General features: G+C 36.9%; 1 non-coding gene across 1 annotated transcript; it reads right to left on the reverse strand.

Annotated features, from left to right (window-relative positions):
* Positions 1–6,040: 6,040 nt before the first annotated feature.
* Positions 6,041–6,148, reverse strand: LOC112739565 (small nucleolar RNA R71). The gene has a single exon (XR_003170497.1). It is a non-coding gene; the product is annotated as a small nucleolar RNA R71 (small nucleolar RNA).
* Positions 6,149–10,043: the final 3,895 nt, after the last annotated feature.

Genomic DNA, 10,043 nt, shown 5'->3' on the forward strand with positions numbered 1-10,043 from the left:
TGTGAACGCCCCCCAACAGAAGACACTTCCCAGCGTGCACGTGTACACGATGTTGTGGTATGCACAACTTGCAAATTTCGTAGGGTGTGTGTGCGCGCCAGAACGTGCTAGCGCTCCCAACAGTAGGCATCTCCTTGTGTGTGCGTGTGCACCAGTGTGTGCATACGGACATTTTCAAAAATTCACAGGGTGTCGGTGCACACAAGGATGTGCGCACACACAAGTCAAAATATAACTACTGTTCAGAACACGTGCACAGGAGTGTGCGTGCGTACACAAACCAGAAATCACAAATTCTGTAATATCACAGAATTAAGATTTTTGATACTAACTTCCAACGATCATATCTTTTTCTACAAAATTCTTATTTCTACGAAATCTATACCGTTTTAAAGCTCTTTAAATTACCTTTAATTTGATATAAAAATCATTCAGTTTCAAAAACCGTATCTCAAGATATGATCCATCAAAGCTCACCAAAAATCTATTTTTACCAAAAATCTCTAAACCTTAATTTTACCAAACTCTCAATCCAAAATCACTTATTCCACATTCAAAATAGTCCTAATGTACCTAAATCATATTCATACACCTTTTATTCATTCCATAACTTAGCAACACATAAAATCACCCATTTCATACACCCAATTCTACTTGTAAACACAAATCTCAACAATTTACATCACAAAATATCATGGTTCTGAAAACCAAACCAGACCGGTCGGTTCAACTGGATTAACCGGAAACCGATCACCTAGCCGATCCAGGTAAAGTCAGAAACCGCCTGGCAAAAAACCGGTGAAAAAACTGGTCGAACCGGCAGTTAACCGGTGAACCGTCCAGTTTTTTTGCGATTTTTGGTTTGAAACTTAAAGTGTTAAATGGCGTCGTTTTGGAGGTTAAAAAAAAAAGAAAGGCTAAATGCCTAAACGACAAAACCTAAACGCCTAAATGACAAAACCTAAACGAAGCCCTAATCTCAGAAATCAATCACCAAGAACTCCAGAAGCCAGAAGAGAAATCACCCACGATGGAGCAACCCCTCTTTGCAGTCGCATAGCCACCACCACCACTTGAGCAGCCCACCGCCATCGCCACCGCATCCCGCAACTACCTCGGCATCCTGTTTCCTCGCCGAGCTCCCCTCCTCGTTCGTCGTCGCCGAGCCTGCCTCCTCTTTCGTCGCCGTTGCTCGCCGCTGGTAATACTCTGTTCTTATTCTGTTATTCCTCTTCGCTGCCTTCTGATTTTCTGTGCTTGATTTTATGATTTATTTGTTTGCGATTTTGATTTATTTGTTATCTGTTCATGATTTGTTATCTGTGTTCATGATTTGTTATCTGGATTCATGATTTGTTATCTGTTCATGTTTTGTTATCTGGATTCATGATTTGTTATCTGTTCATGATTTGTTATCTGGATTCATGATGAGGTTATCAGAAAAATTCTGTTTGAGGTTATCAAAAAAATTCTGTGTTCATGATTTGTTATCTGGATTCATGATTTGTTATCTGTTCATGTTTGATTTTCTGAGGTTATTTATTCATGATGAGTTTCTTTGCTGCTTCATGATTTTGGTTTTTGATTTTCTGAGGTTATTTATTCATGATGAATTTGTACTCAGGCCAGTCAGTCACCGGTGGAAATGGAGGAAAATCATAGCTGCCAAAATTAGGAAATGTTGGTGCCAGAAGTTTTCTGCTGCTGTCTTGAACCATTCCAACACTAGAAAGTGACAAAGCAATCAACATAGCTAATAAAAACAAGCTTGTTTTAGTGCCCATTTTGGTTGTTGAAGTGACACAAAAAAGCCTGAGCTAATTGGGATGTTATAGTACCTCCAAGCTAAAGAATGAGGTTTTAAATGGGCGTTGATGAGCGGATAATTTATACGCTTTTTGGCATTGTTTTTACATAGTTTTTAGTATGATTTCGTTAGTTTTTAATATATTTTTATTAGTTTTTAAATAAAAATCATATTTCTGAACTTTACTATGAGTTTGTGTGTTTTTCTGTTATTTCATGTATTTTCTGGCTGAAATTGAGGGACTTGAGCAAAAATCAGATTCAGAGGTTGAAGAAGGACTGCAGATGTTGTTGGATTCTGACCTTCCTGCACTCAAAGTGGATTTTCTGGAGCTACAGAAGTCCAAATGGCGCGCTCTCAAATGCGTTGGAAAGTAGACATCCAGGGCTTTCCAGAAATATATAATAGTCCATACTTTGTCTAAGTTTAGATGACACAAACTGGCGTTCAACGCCAGCTCTTTGCCCTATTCTGGAGTTAAACGCCAGAAACAGGTTGCAAAGCAGAGTTAAACGCCAGAAACAGGTTACAAACTGGCGTTTAACTCCAAAGAAGACCTCTACATGTGAAAGCTTCAATGCTCAGCCCAAGCACACACCAAGTGGGCCCGGAAGTGGATTTCTACATTATTTACTCATTTCTGTAAACCCTAGTAACTAGTTTAGCATAAATAGAACTTTTTACTATTGTATTCAAAGTTCCTTTTTTCCCTATTTTCGAATTCATATGTCATTTAGGGAGGCTGGCCATTCGGCCATGTCTGGACCATTATCACTTATGTATTTTCAACGGTAGAGTTTCTACATACCATAGATTAAGGTGTGGAGCTCTGCTGTTCCTCATGAATTAATGTAAAGTACTACTATTTTTCTATTCAATTCAAGCCTATTTCTTATCTAAGATATACACTTGTTCTTCAACTTGAGGAAGGTGATGATCCGTGACACTCATCATCATTCTCACCTATGAACGCGTGCCTGACAACCACTTCCGTTCTACTTGCGATAGCTTGAGTGCGTATCTCTTAGCCTCCTGGTTCATGACGCATGGTTGCCTTGCCTGACAACCGAGCCCTCCATTCCATGAGATCAGAGTCTTCGTGGTATAGGCTAGAATTAATGGTGGCCATTCTTGAGATCCAGAAAGTCTAAACCTTGTCTGTGGTATTCCGAGTAGGATCTGGGAAGGGATGGCTGTGACGAGCTTCAAACTCGCGAGTGCTGGGCGTAGTGACAGACGCAAAAGGATTACTGAATCCTATTCCAGTATGATCGAGAACCGACAGATGAATAGCCGTGCTGTGACAGCGCATTTTGGACCATTTTCACTGAGAGGTTGGGATGTAGCCATTGACGACGGTGATGCCCTACATAACGCTTGCCATGGAAAGGAGTATGAAGGATTGGATGAAGACAATAGGAAAGCAGAGAATCAGAAGGAACAAAGCATCTCCATACGCTTATCTAAAATTCTCACCAATGAATTACATAAGTACCTCTATCCTATATTTTATTTATATTTTTATTATCAATTCACCATAACCATTTGAATCCGCCTGACTGAGATTTACAAGGTGACCATAGCTTGCTTCAAGCTGACAATTTCCGTGGGATCGACCCTTACTCACGTAAGGTTTATTACTTGGACGACCCAGTGCACTTGGTGGTTAGTTGTGCGAAGTTGTGACAAAGTGTGTGAATTACGTTCCGAGCACCAAGTTTTTGGCGCCATTGTTAAGGATCACAATTTCGTGCACCAAGTTTTTGGCGCCGTTGCCGGGGATTGTTCGAGTTTGGACAACTGACGGTTCATCTTGTTGCTCAGATTAGGTAATTTTATTTTAATTCTAGGTTTTTTTGTTTTTACTCTTTTTATTTTCGAAAAAAAAATTTCAAAAAAAAATAATAAAAAAATAAAAAAGAAATTATTCTATGGCTTCAGAATTTTTAAGAAGGAATTCTAGAGTTTTATGAAACATGTTGAAGCCTGGCTGGCTGTAAAGCCATGTCTAATTCTTTTGGACCAAGGCTTCCACTCATCAGCACAGAAGCAAGTTGAATGAAGTATCAGCTGTTGTATGTCTGATTTGTATCTGCTAAAGCTTGGCTGGCCATTGGCCATGTCTAGTGTTTTGAACCGGAGATTTCACTGAAAGCTTGGCTGGCTAGTAAGCCATGTCTAATTCATGGACTGAAGCTTTAGACTAACATTTCAAGATTCCTGGAATTCCTATTAAAAATTTTGAAATCCTTATTTTTCTTTTTTCAATTAATTTTCGAAAAATATACAAAAAAAATTAATAAAATCATAAAATCAAAGATAATTTGATGTTTCTTGTTTGAGTCTAGTGTCAATTTTTAAGTTTGGTGTCAATTGCATGTTTTTTTATAATTTTCTTTAATTTTCAAAAACTCATGCATATATTCTTCATGATCTTCAAGTTGTTCTTGATGAATTGCTTTGTTTGATCTTTGCATTTTTATGTTTTGTGTCTTTTCTTGTTTTTCATATGCATTTTTAATTTGTTAGTGTCTAATTATTGAAAATTTCTAAGTTTGGTGTCTTGCATGTTTTTCTTTTCTTAAAAATTTTCAAAAATGTGTTCTTGATGTTCATCTTGACATTCAAAGTGTTCTTGGTGTTCATCTTGACATTCAAAGTGTTCTTGCATGCATCTTGTGTTTTGATTCATAATTTTCATGTTTTGAGTCTTTTGGTTGTTTTTTTTCTCTTTCATCATTAAAAATTCAAAAATCAAAAAATCAAAAAAATATCTTTCCTTTTTTCTTCTCATGAAATTCGAAAATTTGAGTTGACTTTTTCAAAAAATTTTAAAATCTAGTTGTTTCTTATGAGTCAAATCAAATTTTCAATTTAAAAATTTTATCTTTTTCAAATCTTTTTCAAAAATCAAATCTTTTTCATTTTTCTTTCATAATTTCGAAATTTTCAAAATTTATTTTCAAAATCTTTTTCTTATTTCTATTTCATATTTTCGAAATTAATGCCAACAATTAATGTGATTGATTCAAAAATTTTAAGTTTCTTACTTGCCTAGTAAGAAAGGTTCAATCTTTAAATTTTAAAATCATATCTTTTTGTTTCTTGTTAGTCAAGTAATCAACTTTAATTTTCAAAATCAAATCTTTTTAAATTTCTTTTTTAAATCTTTTTCAAAATAAATTTCAATCACATCTTTTTCAAAATCAATTTCAAAATCTTTTCTAACTTCTTATCTTTTCAAAATTTGATTTTCAAATCTTTTTCAATTAACCACTTAACTTTTTATTTGATTCTTATCTTTTTCAAAACTACCTAACTAATTCTCTCTCTAATTTTCGAAAATCCCTTCCCTCTTTTTCAAAATTCCTTTTTAATTAACTAATTATTTTAAATTTTAATTTAATTTCATTTCATTTTAAAATTTTTCGAATTTTAACTTTAATTTCAAAATAAAAACAAAAACATTTTTATTTTATTTTGTTTAATTTTCGAATTCTTCCCTCTCTCATCTCCTTCTAATTATTTATTTATCTATTAACACCCCTCTTTCACTCAAAAATTCAAACCCACTCCTCTCCCCTGTGTTTGGATTCTTATCTTTTCTTTTTGCTACTCTTCTCTTCTTATACTTACATAAGGAATCTCTATACTGTGACATAGAGGATTCCATATTTTCTTTTGTGTTCTCTTCTTTTTCATATGAGCAGGAACAAGGATAAGAACATTATTGTTGAAGCTGATCCTGAACCTGAAAGGACTCTGAAGAGGAAGCTAAGGGAAGCTAAAGTACAACTCTCTAGAGAAAATCTGACTGAAAATTTTGAAAAAGAAGGAGACATGACCGAAAATAATAACAATACAAGAAAGATGCTTGGTGACTTTACTGCACCAAATTCTAACTTACATGGAAGAAGCATCTCAATTCCTGCCATTGGAGCAAACAATTTTGAGTTTAAACCTCAATTAGTTTCTCTGATACAACAGAACTGCAAGTTTCATGGACTTCCGTCAGAAGATCCTTTTCAGTTCTTAACTGAATTCTTGCAGATCTGTGATACTGTTAAGACCAATGGGGTTGATCCCAAGGTCTGCAAGCTCATACTTTTCCTATTTTTTGTAAGAGACAGAGCTAGAATATAATTGGACTCTCAACCTAAAGATAGCCTGAACTCTTGGGATAAGCTGGTCACGGCTTTCTTAGCCAAGTTCTTTCCTCCTCAAAAGCTTAGTAAGCTTAGAGTGGATGTTCAAAACTTCAGACTGAAGGATGGTGAATCCCTCTATGAAGCTTGGGAGAGATATAAGCAACTGACCAAAAAGTGTCTTTCTGACATGCTTTCAGAATGGACCATCCTGGATATATTCTATGATGATCTGTCTGAGTTATCAAAGATGTCATTGGACCATTCTGCAGGTGGATCCATTCACCTAAAGAAAATGCCTGCAAAAGCTCAGAAACTCATTGATATGGTTGATAATAACCAGTTCATGTACACTTCTGAGAGGAATCCTATAAGTAATGGGACGCCTCAAAGGAAGGGAGTTCTTGAGATTGATGCTCTGAATGCCATATTGGCTTAGAATGAAATATTGACTCAGCAAGTCAATATGATTTCTCAGAGTCTCAATGAAATGCAAGCTGCTTCCAACAGTACTCAAAAAGCATCTTCTGAAGAAGAAGCTTATGATCCTGAGAACCCTGCAATAGCAGAGGTGAATTACATGGGAGAACCCTATGGAAATACCTATAATCCCTCATGGAGAAATCATCCAAATTTCTCATGGAAGGATCAACAAAAGCCTCAACAAGGCTTTAATAATGATGGAAGAAACAGGTTTAGCAATAGCAAGCCTTTTCTATCATCCACTCAGCAACAGACAGAGAATTCTGAGCAGAGTCTATCTAGCTTAGCAAATATAGTCTCTGATCTATCTAAGGCCACTCTAAGTTTTATGAATGAAACAAGGTCCTCCATCAGAAATTTGGAGGCACAAGTGGGCCAACTGAGTAAAAGAGTCACTGAAACTCCTCCTAGTACTCTTCCAGGCAATACAGAAGAGAATCCAAAAAGAGAGTGCAAGGCCATAACCTTACTTGGTGTGGCCGAACCCAAAGAGGACGTGAATCCTAGTGAGGAAGACCTCCTGGGACGCTCAGTGACCAATAAGGAGTTTCCCTTTGAGGAACCAAAGGAATCTGAGGCTCATCTAGAGACCATAGAGATTCCATTGAACCTCCTTTTGCCCTTCATGAGCTCTGATGAGTATTCATCCTCTGAAGAGGATGAAGACATTACTGAAGAGCAATTTGCTAAATACCTTGGTACAATCATGAAGCTGAATGCCAAATTATTTGGCAATGAGACTTGGGAAGATGAACCTCCCTTGCTCACCAATGAACTGAATGCATTGGATAGGCATAAATTACCTCAAAAGAAACAGGATCCTGGTAAATTCCTAATTCCCTGTAACATAGGCACCATGACCTTTGAGAAGACTCTGTGTGATCTGGGGTCAGGAATAAACTTAATGCCACTCTCTGTGATGGAGAAACTTAGGATCTTTGAGGTGCAAGCTGCCATAATCTCATTAGAGATGCCAGACAACTCAAAAAAATAGGCTTATGGACAAGTAGAGGACGTGTTAGTAAAGGTTGAAAGCCTTTACATCCCTGCTGATTTCATAATCCTAGACACTGGGAAGGATGAGGATGAATCCATCATCCTTGGAAGACCCTTCCTAGCCACAGCAAGAGCTGTGATTGATGTGGACAGAGGAGAATTGGTCCTTCAACTGGATGAGGACAATCTTGTGTTTAAAACTCAAGGATCTCCTTCTATAACCATGGAGAGGAAGCATGAAAAGCTTCTCTCACTGCAGAGTCAACCAAAGCCCCCACAGTCAAACTCTAAGTTTGGTGTTGAACCCTCACATTCAAACTCTAAGTTTGGTATTGGGAGGACCCAACAATGCTCTGAACATCTGTGAGGCTCCATGAGAACTCACTGTCAAGCTATTGACATTAAAGAAGCGCTTGTTGGGAGGCAACCCAATGTTATTTAATTATATCTATTTATTTTCTATTGTTATTTTATTTTTTTTAGGTTGATGATCATGTGGAGTCACAAAAATTATTGAAAAATCAAAAAGAGAATGGAAAACAGCATTAAAAACAGCTCACCCTGGAGGAAGAACTTACTGGCATTTAAACGCCAGTAAGAAGCATCAAACTGGCGTTTAACACCAGAAAGAAGCATCAAGCTAGCGTTAAACGCCAGAAACAAGCAGCAAGCTGGTGTTTAACGCCAGACATGCACTATAAGGGCATTTTGCATGCCTAATTGGAGCAGTGATGCTAAGTCCTTGATCCCTCTGGATCTGTGGACCCCATAGGATCCCCATCTACCCCCATCTTTCTCTTTTTGCTCGAGGACGAGCAAACCTTTTAAGTTTGGTGTGGTAAAAGCATTGATTTTTATTTTTTCATAACCATTTATAGCACCTAAGGCCGGAAAAACCTCTAGAAAGAGGAAAGGGAAGGCAAAATCTTCCACCTCCGAGTCATGAGAGATGGAGAGATTCATCTCAAGGGTTCATAGCTCAGTAGTAGAGCATTTGACTGCACATCAAGAGAGCCCACTCATGGACCTCAACAAGAGCTATGAGGGAGGAGCAACAAAGACAAGGAAGAGACATAGAGGAGCTCAAGAGCACCATTGATTCTTCAAGAAGAGGAAGACGCCACCCTCACTAAGGTGGACCCGTTCCTTAATCTCCTTGTTCTTATTTTCCTGTTTTTCGTTTACTATGCTTCATGGTTATTTATGTTTGTGTCTTTACTATATGATCATTAGTGTTTAAATGTCTATGTCTTAAAGCTATGAATGTCCTATGACTCCATCACCTCTCTCAAATGAAAACTGTTCTAAAAATAAAAGAACAAGAAGTACATGGTTTCGAATTCATCCTTGAACTAGTTTAATTATTTTGATGTGGTGACATTACTTTTTATTTTCTGAATGAATGCTTGAACAATGCATATGTCTTTTGAATTTGTTGTTTATGAATGTTAAATATGTTGGCTCTTGAAAGAATGATGAAAAGGAGAAATGTTATTGATAATATGAAAAATCATAAAATTGATTCTTGAAGCAAGAAAAAGCAGTGAATACAAAAGCTTGCAAAAAAAAAAAAAGAGAGAAAAGAAAAATGGCAAAAAAAAAAAGAGAAAGAAAAAGAAAAAGCAAGCAGAAAAAGCCAAAAGCTCTTAAAACCAAAAGGCAAGAGCAAAAAGCCAGTAACCCTTTAAACCCAAAGACAAGGGTAAAAAGGATCCAAGGCTTTGAGCATCAGTGGATAGGAGGGCCTAAAGGAATAAAATCCTGGCCTAAGCGGCTAAACCAAGCTGTCCCTAACAATGTGCTTGTGGCGTGAAGGTGTCAAGTGAAAACTTGAGACTGAGCGGTTAAAGTCAAGGTCCAAAGCAAAAAAAAAAAGAGTGTGCTTAAGAACCCTAGACACCTCTAATTGGGGACTCTAACAAAACTGAGTTACAATCTGAAAAGGTTCACCCAGTTATGTGTCTGTGGCATTTATGTATCCGGTGGTAATACTGGAAAACAAAGTGCTTAGGGCCACGACCAAGACTCATAAAGTAGCTGTGTTCAAGAATCAACATACTGAACTAGGAGAATCAATAACACTATCTAAATTCTAAGTTCCTATAGATGCCAATCATTCTGAACTTCAATGGATAAAGTGAGATGCCAAAACTATTCAAGAGGCAAAAAGCTACTAGTCCCGCTCATCTGATTGGAGCTAAGTTTCATTGATATTTTGGAATTTATAGTATATTCTCTTCTTTTTATCCTATTTGATTTTCAGTTGCTTGGAGACCAACAACACTTTAAGTTTGGTGTTGTGATGAGCGGATAATTTATACGCTTTTTGGCATTATTTTTACATAGTTTTTAATATATTTTTATTAATTTTTAAATAAAAATCATATTTTTGGACTTTACTATGAGTTTGTGTGTTTTTCTATGATTTCAGGTATTTTCTGGCTGAAATTGAGGGACTTGAGCAAAAATCAGATTCAGAGGTTGAAGAAGGACTGCAGATGCTGTTGGATTCTGACCTCCCTGCACTCAAAGTGGATTTTCTGGAGCTAAAGGAGTCCAAATGGCGCGCTCTCAATTGCGTTGAAAAGTAGACATCCAGGACTTTTCAGCAT

This window comes from Arachis hypogaea, chromosome 13 (genome assembly GCF_003086295.3).
Source record: "Arachis hypogaea cultivar Tifrunner chromosome 13, arahy.Tifrunner.gnm2.J5K5, whole genome shotgun sequence".
NCBI classification, from domain to species: domain Eukaryota; kingdom Viridiplantae; phylum Streptophyta; class Magnoliopsida; order Fabales; family Fabaceae; genus Arachis; species Arachis hypogaea.